The 24,967-nt window shown below is 41.0% G+C and overlaps 1 protein-coding gene across 4 annotated transcripts in view; it reads right to left on the reverse strand.

Moving 5' to 3' along the window:
• The window catches only part of FGF13 (fibroblast growth factor 13), a 244,399-nt gene that overhangs the window by 113,407 nt on the left and 106,025 nt on the right, over positions 1–24,967 (reverse strand). The gene's annotated exons all lie outside the window — the stretch shown is intronic.

Genomic DNA, 24,967 nt, shown 5'->3' on the forward strand with positions numbered 1-24,967 from the left:
ACCTCCAACTATTACATTACCAGAAAGAATTGAAACACTTTTTCACTACCTAAAAAACAAAGCCTTAACAACAGATATAGTGAGATTGTTCTGCTTACAGCCTTAAGGCACAGATCATCTCTCAAGAACAAAAATAAAAAGCTTTTTCAAAAGACAGTCTCTAAGTACTGCTAGGTTCTTATCATGTGATGCAGAGATATAAAACCACAGTCAAAATCAAGTTAAGATTCTCTAACTTTAAACCAAAAAAAAAAAAAAAAAATTATGAAAAAAAATAAGTAAAGGTTAGAAAAATTAAATTCCAACAATCAGAAAAGCAACCATTGATAGTCTAGTCTAAAACTGCAGATGCATTAGTACTATGTGAATTTACACGTGTCTAGAAGTCTTTGCTATTAATTTAATTTTATTGTTTTTCTAAATATTTGGCAATGTAGAATAATTTTTAAAACCTGTTAGATTTAAACACAGAACCCTTCAAGCAAATATGATCCTCTTGATTTTTTCTTTTCTATTGAGAATGGCACTAGCAAGAGCCACAGCTGGGTGATAAATAAGTGATTTAACTTGATAGTCTTTCTTTTCACAGTGGGCAGTCACCTTCTTTCAAGACCTCATTAATCCATAGGAGAGAATATGCATCTTGGCTGTTGTTGCTGCTTCATTAGACTACAGAGTGCCACTATCATACAGTAGTAAACCACAAAGTGTCATTAAAAGGGATGTATGAGTTAACAGGAAAGCACAAGTGGTTCAGAAAAGAGCAGCACAAGGTCTGGTTTGCCATAGAATTGGTCCCTTAACAAAACTGGTTTTGCTTTGGCTTGTTTGGAGGATACATAAGTGTTCAGGAAATGTTCTGACAGCCCTGAGACTGAGGGGCAACTGCTGGGAATAATTACTAAGAGCCAAAGACCAACAAGCCCTGATGGGTCACTCCTCCCAAAAGCCACCAGACCAAAGCTGCTGTTGCAGGCATCTGTGTAAAGCCACCAGTGATGTGTGTGCAGGGCCACTGACACCCGTGGTGTGGGAGCCCTGTGGCACATCCCTCTGACATTCCCAGGGGTGGTGACTTTACAAGCCACCTACACATTCCTATCATCCTTCACACACAAATCGACTTAAATGTTAATAATCCACAAAGAGGTCCACACCTTCAACAAGTGAAGGACATGCTGAAATCAACAAAAGAACATCAGGTTACTAAAATCTAGGCCAGCAGATGTAAATGAGCCTTGGTTTTGAGGACCACTGTATGCCTGGAGCAAACTCTTGGAACCACAGCTCTAATAAAACCTTGATGCTGGGATGATGTATGGGTAACTTAATTGATGTCAGTGTTTTGAAGGGAACAGCTAAAACCTTTTCTTAACTTGATAAATGGCCGCAAGTCAGGCTGAGAATTTATTACTAATCTAGGAACACTCCCTGACCCCCATGCCTCATTTTCCCTACTATGGTGACAGCCAGACACCCTCATGGAGCCACTGAAATCACAGCTACAGGACCTCAATTATGGGTCCCAAGAACCAATTCACAGGGAAGTTCCAATATAGCATAAAAAGCTTAAAAAACCTGATGATGTTCGTTTCTGATGACTAAAATTTAATTAGTGCACAACTATGAAAGGACTGTATTAAACACCACTTTGGAAAAGGGAGAAATACCACCTTTAATTAGCTGTGATTTTGCTAACTGAATAAGCCCCACTTTTATGAAAGAAGCACACACACACCAGAGTAGCAGACAAAGAGTACATTTCAAAGAATTAACAAAAATCCAAAGCAGTATTTTTGTACTGTGCTATATCGTGCAGAGGACATTTTTTTTCACTCAGCTCTTCCCTCCATCACAGACTCTGATAGCTGCAGAACCCAGGCTATGCTCACACTCCTCTGGGAAATGCACAGATACATGGAATACCTTTACTGTGTAGTAAATATGCTATTTTTCAAGATGGGTTAGAAGAAACCTTCATTGAAGCACATCTACATTTCCTTGGCCAGCTTCCTGAAGGCAGATGTGCAGTCATCCTGCCAGTCACCAATGTGCTCCCCATCCTCGTGGATTAAACACCTCAGTGGTCTACATTTTCATCTTCCCTTGAGTGAGACAGGGACAAGACTTCATACATCATGTACACAGGTCATTAATATACCAGTAAAGAATTTGAAAGATGGCAAATAAATACTTAGCTGCTTAAAAAAAAAATAAAATATCTTTTTTTCTTCCCCCCACCTTCCTCTCATAAGCTGATGTAGAATGAAAATGCATTGAGTACAGAGAGGGAATTTGCTTAGATGCAGTAACTATTATGTTTCTAACATCAAAACATTCACTTTGCTAAGTATCACCCTGCAGCATATTCCTTAGTTTAAAAAAAACATAATAATTACAATAATAAAAACTTACTGTCAACAAGCCAGTAGGAAAAAAAATTCCTTCTTCCTATAAGCCTTTCTGAGAGAGGAAAGTGATCTTTAGGATGACTGTCGGCACCAGGATGCTTTTCAAGATAAATGCAAACATGTTTACTTTATATAGACTCACCAGCTAAACACTCTGCTGGTTTGTGCCTATCTTTTATGTCCAACTGCATTTCAGTCCCATCTAAAACTGCCAGAAAGCATAACATCAACCCTGTCCATAGGCCTTGGTTTGAGTTCCAACTGACTGATCTTTGATACAATGCAGAGTTTAATAAAGCTGTAAGGAAGCATCTTTTGCCCCCTTGGTTTTAAAAGGAAAGGCTTCAGGTCTGCTAGCTAAAAGGCTGTAGCAACCACAGGGTAAATATGTTTTAATGTCCAGGCAAAAGAAATCACTATGTTCCTCTTAGACTGCTGCTCTTGTATGTATGACTCAATTGAACACAAATTTTTTATACTTCCATGGATCCATTCCCTTCTTGAATGACCTTTTAGATCATTACCTGACACATGCATTTCCTTCCTCCTCCTTCAGTTCCCTTACTTTTCTTAGTCTGGTTAGTTTTGCATGCTGTGAGCCCCAGGATACTCATACCTGCAATAAATTAGATTTTCTGGCATTTTGGAAGAACTAAAGTCATAGCTCTACACCAGAAGAGCATCAGAGTGCCTCTTATATCAGGCATCCACAAAGTGAAGAAAATTCCCCTTCTGTGGCATGAGGGAGCAAGTTATAAAAAAAGAAAAAAACCACAAAAAACCAAAACAAACCACCCAGCATTCTCCTAATATGACTCTTCTTTGAAAAATAAGAGCAAAATAAGAGCAGCAGGACATGGCTCACTGCTGCTGCCTGCTAGGCTGAGCTGTGAAACAGAGCAGCGATGCTCCCTGAGCACCTCCTTCATCTTCTGCCTCCTCCATCCACAAAAAGAAAAGGTCACAAGTGAAGTTACTCATGCCCCTGAGGCTGTTTAGTATTACCTAGGAGAATTTTTTTTTCCTTTTAGATAAAGCATTAGGTTGAAGAGTTGCTTTCACCTCCTTACAGAAACAAATTTTTAAAAATCTCTCCAAAGTAACTTGGTTCAACTGATGCCTGCAGGACAACAAAGGGGTATCAAAGTGAGGCATTTTCCTGTAATAACATTTTCCCAGTTGAAACAGCTGATGAAAAGCTCTCAGGTATACATGCAATAAAAAATTATTCCCTTTGCTTCCTTTCATTACTGCTTTGTTTTCTTCCTAATTTATTCCAGCTGAAGGCATGATTTTTGTTAGCCACCTGAACAACATAATGAATTAAGGGCACAAAAAAACTTACAAGCTAATTAAAAAATAAAATAAAATTCTATTCTAGAGTTGTGATATACTCAGATCCTCCCAATGGCAACATAGTCTATCCATACTATTACCCTATCTAGGTCTGCCAAAATCCCAGTAACGTATTCTTGCCAAACAGCCCCAGCCTGTCTGTGTCACCCAGAAACCTCACTTTCAGTTTGCATCTGTTTGCTCACAACTTTGAAGGCTGGTTGACTCTGACTTGTTTGCACAGTGAACATGGATATTGCAGGACACACAAGCAGTCAAATTCACAACAACCCATTTGTGGAGTCCTTCCCTTTGCCCCCCATTCCTTCCTCCCCAGTACATCATCCAAACCAGCCACCAAGCTAAAAACGCACAAACTCATTCAAAGTTAGAAAACAAAACCAACAAAAATACCTTGTGGAAGATGCAACCTTTACCTTGAGTTTATTTCGATGATATTTGAAACTTCCAGCTCTGCTCAAAAGGAAAACTCTTGTTACATCTGGAGGCTGCTGCTGGATGGGGTCTGTGATGGATGCCAGCCTGCCAGCAACACGGCAGCACGACTCACTCACTCCTCTTACTGGGAGCAGTGCCTGGTCTTTTGTTCTCCAACCAATACTATAAATTTCCTCTATAGCAACTATTTATCCGTGCTTATTTTGGAACTGATATTAAAAGGACAAATTTATGACATGCATGAATAGAGCATAAATTCTGAGATTGGCAATAGCCTTCGCTACGAGCTCAGATACTGACAGTCTTCTGAAAGCAAATTCCTTGTTTAACAGAGGGCTTTTACTACGTCAACTAATGATTTTTCAAACTGATGATCTAAGTCAGATCAGCAGCTAATTTATGCTGGTTATTATGAGTTCAGACCCTTGGAATACATGTTCTAAGAGCTCTTTTCTGTGCCTGGCGGGAGAGGGAGGATAAACTCCTATTTACGGCACAAATGTCTCAGGGATATTTCAAATTGACACTGAAGTCCAAGTAACAATTTGTAGGATAAAGCCAACAACCCAGCTCCTGCAGTGATTGCCATCTAAGGCAGGGATTTCAAAACACCTGCATAGGCAGGAGCAGCCTGGACATCAGCATTTCCCCATCCCCTGAGGAAGGATCCCCATCCCACAACAAATATCAGTTTTCTTCATTGTATTTTTGTTACCCCAGGAGCAACTGCATCCAACCACACCACCTTGAATCTCATCCAAACTGCTCCAGACTACTGCAGTCACAGCAGAGGCTGCAGCACAGGCAGCTCACAAGATTTCTGCCAAATCCTAATTCTGCCTGGGGGGTCTCATTCCTAGATGGAAATGAAGCATTGAACAGAAACCCTCTCAGCCAAAGGCTGTTGGAGGAGCTGGGAGTTCTCCCTGCCCTCAGAGCCTGGTCAAGCACATGCAGAGCAGAACATCCAACCTGTCCCATCAAATGTGACACCTTTGCCCCCCAAGAAAGCAAGAACAAGTTCCATTTAAACTGTTCCAGTCATCCACAGGTGGATTTCTCCTCTCCAAGACAGCTTTCCTCCCTGCTTTAGATGAATCATCTGTAGTTATTGCACAGTCCCTTCCTATACACTCAATAAAATCCTTATTAGGGAACCAGGAACAAAGTGAGCAAAAATGATGCAGTTAAAATCTGCTTCAGGCAAACCATTTCATTCTGAATTAATTCTTCAGGTCTGCACAACTCTGCCTTCATCCCCATATCAAAGGATTTCAGTGATGGTTTTAGATAGTGTTTTTATTTTCCGATTTGAAACTGCTTTCCATTGAGAAATATATTTGAAAAATAAGCAATTATTGTCTTGCAACCAAAATTGAAAGCCTACAGCCTTTTTGAACATGTTTCTTTCAATATGTGTAGGAATTTATAAACTTTCTGATTGCTGAAAAAAAATCAGTCTTGAGGTCAATGACAGAAGAATTTTTTCAGATCTTCCAAAAATACTTGCACAGAACACTCCCCCTTGACCTAAAAGAGTAATTGGATTAACTGCTAGCAATAATAGGCTGTTATCCTCTAAAAAGACTGGCCAAGATAAAGCTGCATTTAGATCCTTGTGCATAATAAAGACAACGACATCCAACATCAAAAAATTTGTTGATAAGTTCTGCTAAGAATGCATCGCCTTTTCCCTGCGGAAAGGACACTATCATTTCTGCACAGAGCCTTATTACTTCTGAACTATTCCAGGCACCCATCTAATAGCAAAAAGCCTTGGATTAACTCTCATCTGGCCACTATTCTGTGCTGCAGCTGCCTGTAACCACGATCTGGCTGTGCCCACATGCACGAGTGGGGCTGGGAGAGCTGCAGCTTCCTCTCCAGCTGCTGCTGGGCACTGCTGTCAGCCTCCCATCTGTGGGCTGGGAGAAAGAGAAGTTCCACACTCTGGCTCACCAAGGGCTAAGTAACATCCCCAATCAACTCTGCATCCTGCAGCCCCACTGCCTTTCCCTCCCCAGCCACCAGGATCTGTGGTTTTTCTAAGCAAAGTGTGTGCCCACTCTTAACTCAGCAGCTCCGTTCACCGCTTCGCCGTGCTTGCCACGGAATAAACAAACACCACTTCCCTGCCTCCTCTGAGCCCTTGCTGCTTTTCCCATCTGCTAAAATAAACGCAAGCTGGCTCCTTTCTAAACAGGTGGGATGCTCCATGCACCACAGCAGATAGTAATGTACAGTGTGGAATTGATTTTTTTGGGAGTCTGCACACCAAGAGCAACAGGCACATGCTGCAGCAGAGTTGTAAGCACACCAGGGTATCACCAGGGATACACCATTGAGAAGTAAGGGTTGGCTTAAGGGAGGATACAGAAATGGCAGGACCTGCCTGGTCAGCTTCAGAAGATAACTGCTTCAAATTGCACAGGCACCAAAAGATGTTGCATCAAGTCCTGGCTGTCACCTAACGTTGGTTGTGGACCAACCATCCCTCTTTCTGGATGGTTCTGTGACCAACAGGAGGAGATGGGATGCAGTTTCACTCATCCTTACCCACCCAAACCACACCCTAACCAGCTCACTGCAAAGAATGTCAGTCACGCAATTCACAGCAGGGAACTTAGGTTTCCCTACAGTGAGAAAGTTTGGGAGAAAAAGCAAGGAATGTCACTCTAACAGAATATCCTTGCAGTGTGGTGAAAATCAGGCAAGAAGAATAGGAGGTGACAGGAGAACTGCTAAAAAGGTCTAGGGATGAATAGGAAGCTAACAGGTTTTGAGAGGGCTTCAGAGAGTTATAGTCCACAGTTTACAAAATGCTATAATGCTCTTGTGCAACATAACTTTAATGAGAATTTAATTATTAATATAGCCCTATTTGGAGCTAGGAGAGTAGTTTCAAATTACACAGGAAGTCAGGAGAAGTGGGAATGCCTGTAGATTTTTTCTTCCTATTTATAGAGCATCAGCAGGGCTACAAAAGGAGATGTCAACGGCCCTAGCAATGAGGAGAAAAGAAAAACAAAAGCACAAAGAAAGGACTATTAGAAATAGGAGTCATCCGAGAAGAGCAGAGCAAGGAATAGAAGCCTGCAGAAGGCAACAAAATCCTCAAATAAAAGACTGCATCCTCCCTGGAAATCTGAAAGAAGCCTCGGCTGTTACCTCTTGGGAACAGGACATGAGCAGCAGTACAACAAGTCTCAGATTCTGTTTCAGAGCCTCCCCACTCCTGCAGCTCTGAGGCATTTCACTTGGAAGACAGAGACAGGAACAGAAGCACCATCCCTGAAAGGACAGGTGACACCTCCCAATTATTTGCCTCATTTACTGTGGATTAACAAAACGAGGGAGGCAAGAAATTGAGTGCTTTAAAATTCAGACTTGTAACAGAAGAAGCTGTTCTGAGAAATGGCCTCGGAGGAAATCTTTCAAAGCAAAGCACAGAAAACTAATCAACAGGAGCAAGAAACTTCAGTGTGCCACAGAGAGAACATGAGCAGCATGTTCCACAGCCCTGGGAAGTGGCAGAGCCCTGAATGCTGCTCTGCTTTGGCAGTGCTGATCGAAGGGCTGAGTGGCTCTGACCAGCGCTATGCACTTAATCATTTCTGAGAAGAAAAGAAAACAAAACAAAAATCTAATTTAATCTGAAATTAAGATTCCTCTTCGTTTTAAGGGTGGGAGTTACTTTCAACAGGTTAAAGATTATGGTTATACAAATTCAGTCTCTGTATAAACAAACACATGCACACAAAGCATTTAATTTTTAAAACACTCAAACGAGAGGCCTCAACATTTTCTTATTTTCCTTTGTTGTACTAAAGCTTTAAGTTAATTCACCTTCATCCACAAATGATTTCTGCAAGGCCAGAAGTTTTTCCAGCAACTTTTTCCAGCACCCTAAAAGACATTTTAAAAAGTACACATTCAACTGTACTCTCAAAAAACTCATTCACACTACCAAAAGAAACCTCTGTCTGCACTGCAACTTCTATTTACCAGTGTGTTACCCACTGAAGAAGCCACATCTGGAACATATTTCCCACCCAGGTTGCCAACACTGTGACTGAATGATGCACTTCAAATACTTTGACAGCCAGGCAGCTTTCCCTGCCTCTCCCCCCAGGTCTGGCCTGTGAAGTGTTAAGTCACTACATCCACTTGAACAGCTCATCGATTGAGCATGATGTGCAACAACACCCAGTACTGCACAGCCTCCCCTCTGCCCCTGCTCTTCCTGAAATAAACGGGCCACATTGCAGAAGCCTTCACTTGACATAGGTTTAGCAATTGTACTTGAAAATACTTTTATTCCTCTCTAGGGTTATCTAAACCCCTTCAGACCTTACATAAATCCATAGGAAAGTAGGCTATCAGTGTTATGGATACACAGTGTAGCTACAGTGCACCTGATGAATGTACACAGAGGGTTTTTTGGTTTTCACTGTTCACCAATTTAATCAGCACCAAACCAAATTAGCAGACAATTAAACTGCCAGTTCTCCTGTTACTGTCCACCTTAATGATCTTGCTTGTAGAGTCCAGGTACATGTCCTGCATGTTGCAATAATTACCAACTACCCAACTTCATTTTGTACAGTATTGTGGTACTTCCACACAGTGAGCAGCACATCCACTATGTACAAGCAGCCTAACTGCTCCAGAATTACAGCCATCTGCACAAAGCACAACTTGAGATGTTGTATTATCAATTTATGTTTCAAGTGGTATCCTTTCAATCCCCTCAGACAGCTGGTAGACAATGTGAACGACAAGGCAAGAGGGGTAATCAGTGCTGAGCCACAGACAGCAGGGAGGATTTTGCTCCTTTGCTGTGAACAGTGAGCGTGCAGTGATGCGGCTAATGAACTATTTGAAGTGCATGATTCCCGACCCCACAGATCAGGGAGCACATGAAGAGGACTTGCACTGTCCATTTATTGCAGCTTGGACAGACAGAAGCTCACAGCAGAAATGAGCCAGCAACACCTAAGCAAGCAAGATGCTCCCAGCTCCTCTCTCTCCAAGTGGACTCTGCAGGGAGATGTCTTGGCAGTTCTCTTCCTTTCCCTGCTCTTGTCAGGTGATGGTTGAGCAGAACCATCCTGGCTCCTCAAAATGGAGAAGCCAACCTTCCCTATGGATGCACAGCCTGGAGACAGCAGGCATAAGCCTGACCCGACAAGATTGTCTTGTTCCTCCCACTGTTTTAAGACACCTCCACTCAGCTAGGAGCACCAATGCTACAGCCACTCCAGGTCTGTAAGCAGTGAGGGAAGATGAACCGAGAAAGCTGCCAGTGGTGTAGCTCTAGGACACATTTCCAGTGCCATCTGTGTGCCCCCTGGTGCAGTGAGGTGGCTGGGCACACAACCTGCAACACAAAAGCCCTGGCACTCCAGTGGAAAGCCTGATCTGAAAGGAACTTCAATGCTGTGTGTTTGCATGCTAGTAAAGAAAGAGTTAAAAAAAACCCAAGAGGCATTGAGCTTAAACCAAACTGAATAACTCAGATGAACAGCTCTGGCCTAGCAGATTGTCTGTTAGCTCAAAACAGACCAGCCAAGGCCAACATATCTTGCATTTGTTCATGACTGAGTAACTTGTCACCAATGGGAAGGGCATAGTGAAAAGGTCACAGAGAAAAAAAAAAAAAAAAGCTTAAAATCTTTTACAAACCAGCACACATTTCCATAGAAGTTAGCATGAGATGTAAATGTTGCTACAGGTGATGTCCATGCCCAGCTGTCTCTCCTCGAGCTTGCCCAGCTACCAGCCACTGCCAGCCATGGGCGACAGCTCTGCAGCAGCAACTGAAACAACACACACAAATGTGCACTCATAAACACTCAAACCACACTATTTGGAATTAATTTTTTGTGATATCAAAAGGCAAAATGATCAAATAAAGCTGTTCTGTTTATACATCTGTTTACACTACAATGTGTAATGTGCTCACATTGGTGTTCAGCACTGTAAATGACATAAAAAAATAACCCAAGGCAGAAAAAAAAATCATCATATTTCACGTTTCAGTGCATGAAGTGAATACTGTAGTCCTCTAGCTTATAACAGTATATCAAAGTTAGCAAAGAAAAATGTGGGGGTATTTTTAGAAAAAATATATTGTTTCCATACTGAGCTATACATTAGCTTCTAGTGTTTAGAATGTAGAAAATGGTCTTTATTTTAGTAGAAGAATAAGCCACATTTTCAAAGTAAATAAGGACACTGTGTACTGCAGACTGAAGTTGGGGATCTGCCTCTGGGGATATCACAATCACTTTCTGTGCTGCTTTGAAACCATCTATATTAGAGACAAGTCACTATTTTGTGGCATTATTCTTTTCATACCTACCGGGCCTTTACATAGCTCAAAATAAATTAAAACATTAATTCTGGAAGTTGGTTCGAAAACTTTAAATGTGGAGAGGACTTTTGTTGCTGTAAATGTCTGGATCTTGTGGATTCATACCAGCTATGAATAGCAGCTCCAGTTAAATAGAAAGAAAAAACAAAACAAGACAAGCTTCAGAGCAATTTGCAGAAGCTGAGTATTTGGCCTGTACAACTGTCAAAACAACTGCTCAAGTGTGTAGGTCCTGCAAACACTCATTATTGAGCATTGTGCTGCTTTGGACAGTTCAATTTTGCAAACCGTGGGCTCAGCAGTATTTTTGAGCTCCTAATCACCAGTGGTAGGAGCCTTTCTGCTGCTCCTTGCCCTGTGTGCCACATAAGCACTTGGAGTATTTTTAATACACAACTCCACTTGCATCTCAAGTGACTGCTGCAGAACACAAAATAAATTTTTAAAGGGTTCTCACAGAATTCCTTTAAGGAATCAGGTCTTTGCAGGTCGAAAACAAATCCACCGTCCCTTTTACTTTTTAATCTCCTGATCTGTAGCTCCCTGTTATCAATTCACCCTGCTCCCAAACTGGAACCCTAAAGAGATTTTTCCAAAACTTTAGTAGCATTTTAGCTTGCCTTTAATCCTGACATTTCACACCAGACACACAATACACCTGCTTGCCTCTACACCAAGGAATGGGGTAAATGCTGCAGGTAACAGACATCCTATCTCACCTCCCAAAGCCCCTGTCAGCTGAGAGGCTCCCTGCCTCTCACTGCCTTGGTCTTTTGGGATCCAACCCACATGAAGCCTGTTCTAGAAGGAAGAAGAGAATGACTTTGAGCTGCTTCTCCTTGTCCTGAGCTGTCATGCAGATGGTGAACTGAGGCTGTCCTGCGTGCCTGTGGATCTCCAGGCTGCTCCACACGAACCATTCAGAGATGACTCACTGTCACTCTCACATCCATTAAATGGTACTGTCAATTTTCTGGCTTGAAATATTGCTGTAATTCTTGTGTCTCACAGCTGAGGAGCTGACACTGGGGCTGACTCAACCACAGGAGAGCTCCTGCAGCTGTGCTGGGTCAGGCTGCTTGCGCTGCTGGGGCTCAGACCTTGCCCTTACCCATCAGGAGTCATTCTCTCCCACCAGGTAAGCCAACAAAAAAAAGAGAGCTTCCCTCAGCCATATCTGACACATCTGTGCTGAAGTTTCTCTCCAGGAATGCTTTGCATATCATATATTAATAGAGTCTGACTAATGGCCTTAGCTTCACATCTTGTCTAGACAAAGTGTCCCGCTGTGGGCAGCTGCCTGGAAGGGCACTTGAAATAGCTGTGGATGAACAAAACAGAAACTGTGCAGAGAGCTGCCACATCGTGTATTTGCTGCATCTTATTTATTTATTCTTAGAAATGTGAAAATAATGGGAAACTGGCTGAAGTTTTAGGCAGAAAGAGGCCAAAGCCCCAGTATTCATTCCCTTCAGTAATGTCCATCACCCAACCACTTAGGACAAGCCAGAATACAAGAAATGAAGTAATTAAAAGCTCCACAGAGGCTCTTTGAGGGAAAAAATTCAAACAGGCAGGACCTTCAGAAATGAGGTGTTTAACCCAGTGCTCTCTACCATGTCCCAACAACCATAGGAGTTTTCCTGCCCTCTCCACATTTCTTGTTAGGTGAACACTACGTTTTTTTAGATATATAAAACTCCATCACTGTTTTCCTTTGTCACAATGATCTTTTTAAATTGAACGCATTTAACTCCCTCTCAGCACCTTTTATTACCATGTAACAGGTTGTGGCACAATTACAGCTTTAAGTATTTACTTGACATTATCTTGCCTCTGGCAAAGGTATTCTGATAGCCCCAAGTAAGTCCCATGCAGGATTAAGTTATCCACTGTCCTTTGCTCAGTTGTGATGGATCACATTCATTTTACCACAGTAATTCTCTCTGAATCAGGGCTACAATGTCTGTTTTTCACCATTATGTTATGACAGGAGAGATTTGCAGAAACCAGACTAATTGTGAAGTTTCCATAGAAGTTGTCTTTTTTTCCTCCATTAGGATTTCTCAGTTTCTACAATATTCAAACCCCTATAAAGCCTGGCTATTATTCTGTTAGTGCTGTCAATTTATACACATCTTCTCAGTTTGTTCTCTTTCTTATTGTTAATTAACTATTTCATATTGCAAATTCCCATTTTTAAGAGAAGGTGCTGTTGTCACAATAGTCCTGTAAGTGAATCATTATAACTATAATGCATTCATAAATAACACATTACAAGACTTAAAATAAATATTTTTTTACAGTTGTTGCAACCCAGTTGGCTTACGTGTAATAGAAATTGTGCACCCATGAAATTAAACTGAACAAAAAAATTAATTTTCAAAGGTTTAGTTCTCTGAAAAAGTTATTGCCTCAAATTCTTTTCAGTCAATGCTATTTTCTTTTTGATCCTAAAATAGAAATTAGAATACTAAAATAAATAAAAATGACAGCCTCTGGGTAGAGAACAGAAGTAATGAACATCAAGCATATTCCCCTGAAGGCCAGGCAATCACAGTAGTGGGAAGGAGAGAAGAAGGAGAAGGAGGGAGAAGAAAAGCAAATACACAAATATCTGCTAAGGAACCTGTGGCAGGATAACAGCATTCTCAGATAAGTCTTGAGTAAAACTTTCTGCAGTCAACTTCTCCATCAATTTCCTCATGGGGTTTCACAGACTGTTTCCTGGGGACCTGGTTAACATTTCAGAGATCCAAGAAGAAGAACCCTGCCAAGGAGATCCAGAAATCTACAGCCACCTGTACACCTGGCAGCTCCTCCAGTCCACCCCAGCATCCTCTGCACTGGCCCTGCAAACCCAGTGTGGGAGAAGCAGTACAGCCCTTGACTGTATCTTCTCCTCCCAAAGGATCAAGTATGAGGAAAGGGGACATAGGAAAGGTTTTCTCTTTCTTCTGCACAGGGCAAGGTCAGAAAGGTCTGCAGGGATCTGTGACCATATTTTCATGAATTGGGAGAGAAGCTGAGAAGCTCATAAAATGACAGATAATTTATCCTCAGTGCTGGCACCAACACACCCACAGGGAGCCAAGCAACCTAAAGGGCCTCAGAAACACCACACATCTTCAGGATCAGAACTAAAAAGCCAGGGCTTGGCTGTCAATGATCTCCACAAGTCTTTAGAACAGGGAGGGGAAAATACCAAGTGTGGTTCACCACTGCTTGCATCTCCACATTCCTCCCTCCTGGAAGAGGCAGCAAACACAATTATGCTTTGATGTGATATCATTTTGCAATTAAAATCTGTGCTCTCAACCCCCTCTAATAATGGAGATCCTGTGAGGACTCCTGGATACAGTTTGGACAGGCTGGATTGACATTTGCAAAGGCCACAGCAAGTGCCCATTGCTGTGCTCTTCTCTCAGCCTTTGCCCAGGTTTCCATGGCCATAGACAGCACACATGCAATTGCTCACCTTGTTCTACTCAGGACACCCCTAATGAGCAGCAATAACAAACAGGATCTTACTTCACTGTAAGATTTAGTTGGGTTTTCATGGCCCAATAAGAGGCAACAGGACTTTAATTTGATCTCAAAGCCCATGTGTGAGTCAAGGAAACCTGATAAGAACCATAAAAAGAGCTGACACCCCTGGTGCAGAACAGCCATGACCTGGGTGCCCTATGGTGGCACCAAGAGCAGGCACAGCTCTCCTCTGCCAGGGATTCAACAAGGATGCTCCAGCAAGAAGTCAAGAGAAGATTTTAAATTACTCTATCACCCATTCTGCTTCACTCCAACTTAAAAGGACTAGAGAGTACCCTCAGTTTTCCCACACACCCTTTTCTCATACTTCTCCAACTCAGGTAATCCTCCATGGGAACTGCCTTGCTGGAGGCAGACTCTGCTCCATGAACATTCCTACAGCACTGAACAGACTTCATTTTTTTCCAGTAGTTTGCCAGGAAGAAACTGAAGCAACAACAAAACAGGACACAGGAGTTGCCCAGGAACTATTTTGCCACTTTCTACAAAAGTAAAAATTCAAAAGGAAACTCTCCCCTCAAGTTGAAATAATTAGACCAGTCCACATTTTTCAGCTGACCCAACTTTATGTCTAGTGAAACACTGTAAAATGTCTCCCTGATTTTTCCTGAATGATCTGTAAAACACTGGCAGTTCAGTCTGCTGAGTCAGCACTATGCACAGAAAGCTATTAAAACCTGAGCCTTAATAACTAATCTCTCACAGCCACTTGTGCCTATCCCACAGTGCAATAAGATGAGACAGAAGAGTTGTTCCCAGCACTGACTGCAGCATGGACAATGTTTAAATTTCCTTCATACTTAAACCAACAAGATTTTAATTCTATTTTTGGCTGCCTCTTTATCACAGAGCTAATAAGTCCTGGTCTGACAAGGCTTTTGCAGGCTATCCAAGGCCAAATCACCTAAATATGCATCTCCAGCTTGCAGTATTTTGCTGCTGCTGGCAGATGGAAAATGTAGATGCAAAACAAACAAATACTGGGAAAAACTAGTCCAGAAAAAGCTGAATATTTATAGCTTGTACATAGAAACCTGACGGGCAAGTGAATGCCTCAGGTAGAGATAAAAGGAGTGACAGAAGAATAACTTATTTATGCAGTCCCCAGGTAATGAATGCATCAACATTTGCAGATGATTAGGGCTATCCTAAGAGCTTTGTTGTTCCTGTTGCAATTCTGAAGGGTTTGGACTTCATTTCTTCTTTTGTTTCCTCCCCCCACAGTTGCAACTAAATATAATTTTTGGCTTTGCAAAGGCCTATTTCCATTTATAGAATCCAGATGACAGGCTGGGGACAATATTTTCCTAGCTGAGGCATCTGCCTCCTTGACAGAGGGAGAGATAATCACATTGGGTGAAACGGGCTCGGCATCAGTGACAAGCTTAAGATGTCAGAACCGAGAGCATCGCATCTTGTCCCTCTGGATATTTTTTTTCCTAAGAAATTTAGCCACATCTCATGTGAAACACAGGCAGCTTGCAGTGCTGCTCTGCTGCAAGCAAGAGAGAGGGGGAAGAGGGAAGAAGGCAGGGGGTCGTTCTGCTTCTGAGGATGCCACAGTTTCTATTTAATTGCCTGCTTATTTATTAAATTATGGCAGCAACAAGAACTCGTGGTCAAGCTGCCAGCATATTTTCCCTGAAACCATCATTGCTCTGAAATTACTTTTGCTGGACAATCCTCCTGCCCTCCTGGATCCCCACCAAAGCACAGAGCAGCCCCATCTTCTACAGCTTTGTCAGGCACAAAGATGTCACAGCTGGCTGGAGCCACCTTGGCCCAAGGCAGCAGAGGCCCAGGATGCAAAGGGGACTGAATCTGGAGATTGAATCCTCAGATCCCAACAAATGTCTCCATGGCACACGTCAGCCATTTGATGCTGCAAAATACTACAGAATAAACCTTCTGAAAGCAGATTCTTCCTCACTGTTCCAGCTTTTTCTTGCCAGATAATGTAAATGCTCACAAAACACAGATCTCTGATAGATGTGCTACCTTCAGTGGAATACACAAGAATAAGGAGGATTTTTGAATTGAAGAGTAACATTAAGCCACAAGTGATTGCTCAGCGCAGATGGCTGTTAGTATAAATATATTAACTAATTATATATTAGTGACTTAATATACAGGTCACTTTATATTATCAAGGACATTTTCCTCGAAGTGATTTTTAAGCTACTGTTTAGTAATGACTTGCACTATATCATGAAGTGATATGAAGTGATGTGTCCTAGCAGGAGCACAGGTAGTACTCTTCACAAATTTTGGAGCTAATGAGACTACAAAATTGCATTGTTTTTCCAATGTTATTTCCTAAGAAACTCCGAAATAGAAGCTGACTCAGAACTAATGAAAAACTGTCATAGAAGATTATCCTGCTGAAACTCTAAAAGGTTATTTGAATCCAACACTTCCATTATAAAAGCATCGAAAGCAAGAAACAACATAAAAGATACAGAAGGTGATGCTGCAAGAGGCACACATACATGTTGGTAATTTGAACTCAGGCCCAAAACAGTTTCTCAAAGACCATGTAGTAACCAGCTGGGAGTCAGAAGTGCTCCTTTTAAAACACTTTCACCAGGCAACTTGAGCTGGCAGACAAACAGTTCTGCAGTCAGCAGCCAGCTATAATTTGACCAGCTATAGTCTATTTACTCTACTGCAAGGTTATATTTATTGTGTAAATGCTACCACAGCAGATGAAATTCCACCTGAATTGACTGAAACCACAGAAACAGCCCCCTACCCCTACATGGCTATGACTTTTCCCCTCTCTGGGGGTCTGCAGAAACCCAGGAGGACCGAGGTGACACCAGAGAAGTGGCAGCAGTAGGTTTAGGAGAATAGAAAGGTGATGCTGAAAACTAGTTTCTTTTTACCAAAGCTAGCTAGATAGTACAAAACTCTACACTCCCCTACTACAGTCACAACTGTTTCCCCTGAAGGAGTCCTTCTTCCTATTCCTGCTTTATTTTGGGACCAACATTTGTGGATCCTGTAACAGAACAGACTCTCACAACTCTTGGCTTGTTCTGACACTCAGCTGGCAGCACCTGCACAAAGAGCAGGCTGCTGTCCTGCCTACCAGAGATTTCTATAAACCATGTGTTTTCATCTCAGGCTTTCTAAGCAATATTTTACAAGTTAATTTGAGCTCTGCACAGCACCAGTGGTCAATATTCCCCGATTTAATTACAACCCTGTCAATTCATTAGGGCTAAAGGAAAAGGTCCAAAATCTATCCTTCAAAGCAGACATCCATTTGCTATTCCTGTCCTCCTCCACTCCACGGGGATTTACATCCAAAGCTTTGCAGTTGTGAAGATGGAGATGTGAAATATGTTTGAAAAATGTGACAATCATTTCTCACACTCTCTTCATCGTTTAGCAAAAAATGACAGCAGAGCAATCTAGCAGAGGCCTTTGGGGCTTCTTTTCTATGATAAAACTTTTTAAGATCTGCTCTGTTGTCTTCTACCTTGTCCATTTAGCCCAGGCCAGTGAATACACAGTGAATTATGCTCTGCGTGCAGGTGATGGGGAGACCTTGGCTGTGAAACACTGAGGCACCAGCAAAGCCACATACTAAAACACATGGACTTTGCCTGTAGAAGGTACATGCATAGATGTGGTCATATCCATAAACATTTTTTTTAATAGATAGATAGATAGGAAGGTATTTCCTACCATTACAACTACTTAACAAAGAAAAACATCAGGACTAAGAATATGGTCAGATGTTTCATTCTTTGAAGACAATCCAGATGTGGTGGATTAATCCTGGTTTTAACATGCAACTGTAGTGAAAGCACCTGAACAATAACTTGTGAATGAAAAGGAAGTTTGTATGCTTGGTTTTTACTGTGAAGAGGTTATTATTTTAATCTTGAGAGGTTATAATTTGAATATTCAGCAGTTACCACTATCTCTACAAGCAGATATGCACATGTATACATGAAATAGTTCATGTTAGACATGTTGTATTAAGAAAAATTTCAAATGTATCCCTGCCATATCACTGTGAGGGAAAGAGTGCTGGAGTGACCAGAGTAAGGAGGACAGTATAAAAATTATTTTGCTATAAACATCCTATTTTATATTTTATATTTATAGATTATATTTTATATTTATATATATATTTATATTATATATATATATATATATTTATATTTTATATTTATAGATTTTATATTTTGCTTTGTATTTCTACTAGTTGAAACTGTAGAACATCACCAGCCCTTTTTAAATTTATAAGAGGAGTCCAAAAGGAGGGAAGCTCCATGTATAAACGTCTGTGGTAGGATAGCTTCTCATTTGTAATATATTCAATAAAATCAATTCCAAACCATTCAGTATGGATCAGCACATAGTAGGAAGATGTATTTAGGACTACCTTGAATGACAAATGGGAAACACTTCAAGAAAAGCTGAAAAATAATAAAGAAAAGCCCACTGGCAAAAGAAGATGCAAAGCAATCAGATACCAAAGGCAGAGAAACTGCAAAGACAAAATTTCTAGTTTGTGTATAAGCAACTCTGTGTCTGCCCAGGTCTGTATACATTACACAACAATACATTGTCCACAAAGCCCTACAGAGACACTACAGTCCCAGGGAAATAATCCCTTGTGCTATACAGGGACCTCTTCCTGAAGTGCAGTATTTTTACCGCCATTTCTTAAGTCATTATCACATTTAAAATATTTGGCCCTGCAAAGATGGAACAATTTTATTAACATTAAAATGGAAAAATGTCAAAAAAGGAATCAGACAGCAGTAATCTATAGCCATCCTCTCAACAAATCTAAATGAAAACCACTTTTGATGTAGTTAAACTTTTTTCTTTCAAATCATTCCAACATGCATCATTGGTTATTCTTACCAGGAGAGATCACCTAATTTACATTAAGTGACATTTAAAAAAATCCTCACATCTGTCAGACAGCCACATTCACAGATGACATCTCTGTTGGTGTATTTGTTAGCAAATTTTCTTATCCTGGTTCTCAGCTGCTTTCAGGTTACACAGGGAACTGTTTTCCACTGGTCAGCAAAGGAGGGCCCAGATCCATCATCCCCACACATGCTGCCAGAAGGCAGGAGATGTTGAGGGAAGACTACCACCTTGTGGGTGGCAAGTTCTGCCAGTGCTTCATCTCTCCACTTTCACCTCCCAAAAGTGCTATTCTCCCCAGCAAGCCTATCAATAAACACCCCCCATATCACTCTGTGATGAAGAAAATGGATGGAAGAAAAGCTTCCACCTTGCGCAGGGGATTGTGGGGTGCAAGGACTTTTTAACTGAGAGAAAAAAACCCTCAACTAATAGGCAGAAGAAATATGTGCTGCATAAGGGCAGAGACTTGCTGCAAGTCAGTAGAGATCAGTACAAATGTACCTATGGGGTGGGGGTTCTCGTGAAAGGTGACAAAATATTAGAGGGGAAGTGGTGGAGCATTGATTCAAAATGTTTGAGTGGAATACACTTACAAGAGCTTGGAGAGCCCTTCACGCACTTACTGGACAGACAAAGTCCTAGAAGATGATTCACCACCCTTTTTGCACTTCAAACATATCACAGCCTGTCCTTCCTCACATCCCACCACATTCCCTCTGTCTAGTGCCGTGGGAAGGGAGTTGACGGCTGTGCCAAAACCCTGGGACTCCCTGATGGTTCTCAGGGCTCATGGGACTCTGCGTGTATGATTCACCCTCCTTGATGCCAGGCAATGAAACCAACACACACAGCCTGGTAGGAAGCTGTGATCAAGCCCAAATTATCAGAGGACTGTGGATGGGGTAAGCACCACAGCACATAATTTCAGTGGAGATGCTGTTGAGCCAACTATTTGAGGCTTCAACATCCTCTCTAACTACTGGGTTCTTTCTCACTGTGCTCAGATCTCCTCTCCTTTAATTCCACAATTAAAGCAGACATCATGCAAATATTCTTGCATATTTTGACCACCCAGGTGAATGGCAAGCTTTAATGACTATCAGCATGCAACACAATCCATGGCATAGCTCAGATGTTAAGATCTGTACTGGAGACTCACTCCCCGGATGTCATAAAAACCCTGCGAAGCAATTACAGAAGCAAATAAATTATTAAGAAAAAGAAGTGACAGCTCTGGGAATTGATGCAGATCCTGGTCTGAATCTAGGTTGTTACTGACAGAAAGTTATTGTTCAGTAGATGACTGGAAATGCGTAAGAAATGAGTTTGGTCCTGTTTTGAATAATCCCCTTCACCAGCCACAGAAGGGATGAGTGACACAAATTACCTTCAGGGCTGTTCAAACCTTCAGTCTGCTTCAGGTAAACAACCAAACCCAGCTACGTCCTGCCTTTACTCTGGCTCAGAAGTTGTTCTCCCAGCACACATCCTCTCAGCTGCTTTGATGCCAGATGCAGTTTCCCCCCTCATCCCCAACAAGCACTGACTCCATCTTCTCCCCATCTCCAGCCTAATTCCATGGGGGTACCCCTGGAAACACAGCCTGGGTGGCAAGTCAGACAGAGAGCCCACATGCTTCTTTCTTAAATTGGTTTCCAGTTCTCTCACATCTGAGTAAAATTATAATTTGCAAATTTCTTCTGTCATTGGCACTCTTGACATCTCAGTATTTTCTTGCTTGCTTTTTCTCCTGCCACTCTTGCTCTCTGAATCTGACACGAGACTCATCAGAAAGGACGTGAGAAAAAGCTTTTGAAAGAAGACAAATTAAAACATTAAAAGCAAGCTTTTTATACAAAAAAGCAAAGTTTCCAGCCCAAGATTCCTCCTATTTTCAAATTATATCTTTTTTCCTTAACAGAAGTCCTTTCAGGAAAACAGACACCAGCCACAAAGCATTTAAGCATTTTCTTAGTTGCAAACTTGGGGTGTTCTGGAGCAGAATGAGAGATGGAGGAGAGAGAGCAAAAGCAGGGAAATATTTTTTGATCAGGTATGAATCTATGTCAGCTCCCTGCAAAATCAGTAGAAATCTAATCTAAACAGGCCTGGCCTGTGCTCCCAGAGTGCAGGCCAATCTCTGTCCTTCTGATCTAACACCAGTTTCTTTCACCTGGGTAATTTGCTGCCACTCCATTACTGCTACTTCCCCATCCTTCTCCTAGGTGACATCAGATCAGACAGCTCAGGTCAGGGCAGGTGAGATGACACCTGTCAAGATGTAAAGAGGTTGTTACAAAGACTTAGGTGACAGTGATCAGCTGTTCTCTCTGCCCCTGCAAGAGAGGGCTTCACGTACAGCAACAATGTCAGACAGTGTATCCGGGACAAAAATATCTTTGCTAACATTTAAGGGTGGAAAGGATGGAATAACCCAGGAAGGCTCTTTGGGTTGGGATGTTCACAGTGTTCCTGGAGTTCATGAAGAGCTCACATTACAGTTTATATGGAAGATGAAACTTTAACACAACATAGCAGCCAACATGAGACCAAAGACCTTGAGATCAAAAGAGAAATCTGCTTGTCTCCCCTCTTCAAATATTAATGACATGATTGAACTTCCAAAAACAATTTAACCAGAATACTCTTGGGATGTCACACTTAAAACAGAGCCCAAACAGACAAGTATAATTCCAGTGTAAAAATTTGTACATTAATATATATTAATATATATGTATATTTATATTAAAATTTAAAATTGCATACAGATAAACTGGGATGCATAAATCCACACATACCTCAATCTCAGCACTAGTCTATCATCTATGAGCACAGTCTCATCTATCACCTTCACATGCTGTTTCAAAACCTGTACTGTTTCTCATTTTTCATCCTCTCTTCCAGGAGAAATCTCAAATATAATTTCAGCTAGCAACAATCCCAGTATCAACGATGCTGTCCTGAACATCAGTAGATAGAAATCTGAATCTGCTTTTTCATCTTCTATGGGTTTTCTTTCTGCAAGATCATTAAACTGCAGGCTCCAAGTTACACACTTTACATCACATCCTCTTGCAAAACAACATAAATTCCAAACCTCTGAATTGGGATTCATTTTTCAGTCTTTTTCAGTCAATATATCATGTCTAGCAAATATTGATTTACATGTAAGATTACAGGCTTTGCAGCTGTATTTTCCAACAAAGCTATTCAATATTAGCAGTGATAACCATGAATTGATAGGCAATTTTTCCAGTATACACAAATTAGTCTTTGCTAATTGAACCTAAATGACTCTGAAGTTTCATGATTCATTTTCACATGTGAAATTGCAGGTGTTAATTTGCTTTTTTTGGTCACATTCCGCTTCTTTCCCCCCCCCCCCCTTCCATCTTGTCCTTTGATTATTAAACTGTCTGATGGCATCTCATGCTTTCATTTTACTGGCTCAATGTATTTGCTAGAAATGCAGATTTCAAGAGAATCAAACCAAAAAGATACACGCTGAGATGGAGAAGGGCACAGGATTTTCTCATCTGTTACAGCCTTCCAATACCCACTCCTGTGTGACATCCTCTGCTTGGATCCTCTGTTGCAGCACTGCCTTGGATTCCCCACTAACCTTGCCAACTGCTTGGAGGATGGCCCTGCTAAGGGATGAAGCAAATTGACTTCTTTTATTAAGAAAACAAAATAATTAAATGATGAATTTTTACTAATCTTCTCAGTTTTGAGCCTGTGATATTTGTTATGATCTCATTTCAAATTAGGGATCCCACATGCCCTCTAAAATCATGTTTGATTCAGGAATATCAAAGCATCTGTTAATAGCTGAAAAGGTGGGTTTTGTTGTTTTTTTAAATTTATTGTATTTTTTAACTGATGGTTGGTTTAAACACTCCTAACACTACATCAGTGATTCTGTGCTTTATGTGTCAATGTACAGTCAGTTCATGCCTTCTTTTTCCACAAACCATTGGTTGTTAGGCAGCTCCAATGCCTCAGAGTCAGTACTTTTAATGAAAATACCTTCAGCTCACTGTCATTCTCAGGATGCAACTACTACTGCATTTTCTCATTTTTTCACCTTTCTTCCTATTTCCCTATTCCAAGTTATTATGCTCTGTTTCTAGTATCATACAGTATCTTTAATAGCAGCCTGTGCAAACTCTATGTGATTAATCAAAGCCAAGAAGAAACAATCCTAGGTGAGCCAGAAATGGAAGACATGAGAAAGGACAGATCTCTATATTGACTCTTTTCCCTTCAACAAAACCCAAAGAAAATATCATGCTAAACTAAACATAAAAATAAAATAAATAAAGGAAAATAAAATAAAACGAAATTAGGATCTTCCAATGATGAATGGTCACAGGTTTTGCTTTGACAAAGATGAATTTAAAAGATTATTCCTGTGCTATCTGACAGTACAAAAAATAAGGCTGTTGTGATGGAAGGCAGCAACCCCAACCTTGCTCCATACCACACCAAGATAAAGTCCAAAGACATGAAAGCTTCAGCTTTTTTTTGGTGAGTTGCCATGTGTACAATAACCCCAGATCTTTTTTCCCCTGCAGGTACCAGGCATGTGGGTCCCAACACACAGAGGAGGGGTTGGATGCTTGACATGACCACAGGCAGGGCTGTGTGTGTTTGAGAGCTTTAGCTCAGTGCCATGAATATTAAAAAAGAGACATTGTTCATCTGAAATGGCCACCCACAGTCAGAGGCTCAGAACTGGCACCCTAGCAGTAGGGACTGTTATTTCAACACGTTATCTGTTGCTACGTGGTTGTTTTACTAATAGAAAAGATCACACACAGTTTGAGGCAAATTTAAATTAAAATTCTGCTATTTCATGTCATTGTACAATATGGCAGGCTGTTGTTTGATTTGGTTTCAAGTAAAGCAGGCTAACAAACTTCCTTCCAAGCCATTAATTCAGCAATGTAATAAGGCTAACACAACTGCACTGACTCATTAAAGCAATTTGATGTAAGCTGCACTCATTAGAGAAGCTCCCATCCATATTCCTCTGACTGCAGCCTTGTTTTCAGACACCACCAGAGATGACCTGCTGTGCCAAATGCCTCTTCTGTCTCAGGAAAACTTCCGAGAAATAGCAAAATGGAAAAAACTGGTTTTGCTCAGGCCTTAAAATCCATTCAAACACAAGGATACTATAATATATTTGCTCCAGAAAAAGGTTATTTCACTAGATAAAAGAAATTCTACAATACAGGCAGTAGTGTGAAGATATTCATGCAGGATAGAAGTTTACTTAAAACTCATAAATTCCCTCCCATATTTGGTGAAAAAGATGGTTCAAGAGAACAGGAAAAAAAATACAGAACAGATAAATCATGAGTATGCCACAGTTCAAATAAGAACCAACCTGTGATGCTGGTGTGCAGCCCACACCCTCTGACCATATAAAAACCAGCTGTGGAGAGAGAGCTGCTGCCCAGAGGTAGGAAAAAAAAAATCTTTCTGTACTTAATAAAATAGAAAGGACACCAGGAAAAGGTACAAAGACAATCAAGGCATCATTTAGCCTTTAAACAGGGACCTTTACAGATGTTCCAGTCACCAGATTTGGAATAATTAAGCTCAGCCCTTGAACTAGATCAACTTATTTCAGTAGCTCAAAGTGAAGCAAAAAATCCTTGAACAAGACTAATCCTGAACTCCTCATCAGGGAAATAAAATAGCTTAATACAAAACAGCTTGTATTATCTTAGCACGCTTAAAGAAAAGAAAAAAAAAAAAAAAAAAGAAGAAAAAAAAAGGCAAGCAAGCAAGCTAGGTTATTTGTCTTACAAAAGGAAAAGAGAAGTACAATGCACTCTTGACCCTCTACACTGCCTAAGAATGAAAAAGTCTGTGCACATATATGTTTTTTCCTAAACAAAAGCCTGTTTGCTGAAACTCAGGC

Source organism: Heliangelus exortis, chromosome 14, assembly GCF_036169615.1.
Source record: "Heliangelus exortis chromosome 14, bHelExo1.hap1, whole genome shotgun sequence".
Taxonomy (NCBI): domain Eukaryota; kingdom Metazoa; phylum Chordata; class Aves; order Apodiformes; family Trochilidae; genus Heliangelus; species Heliangelus exortis.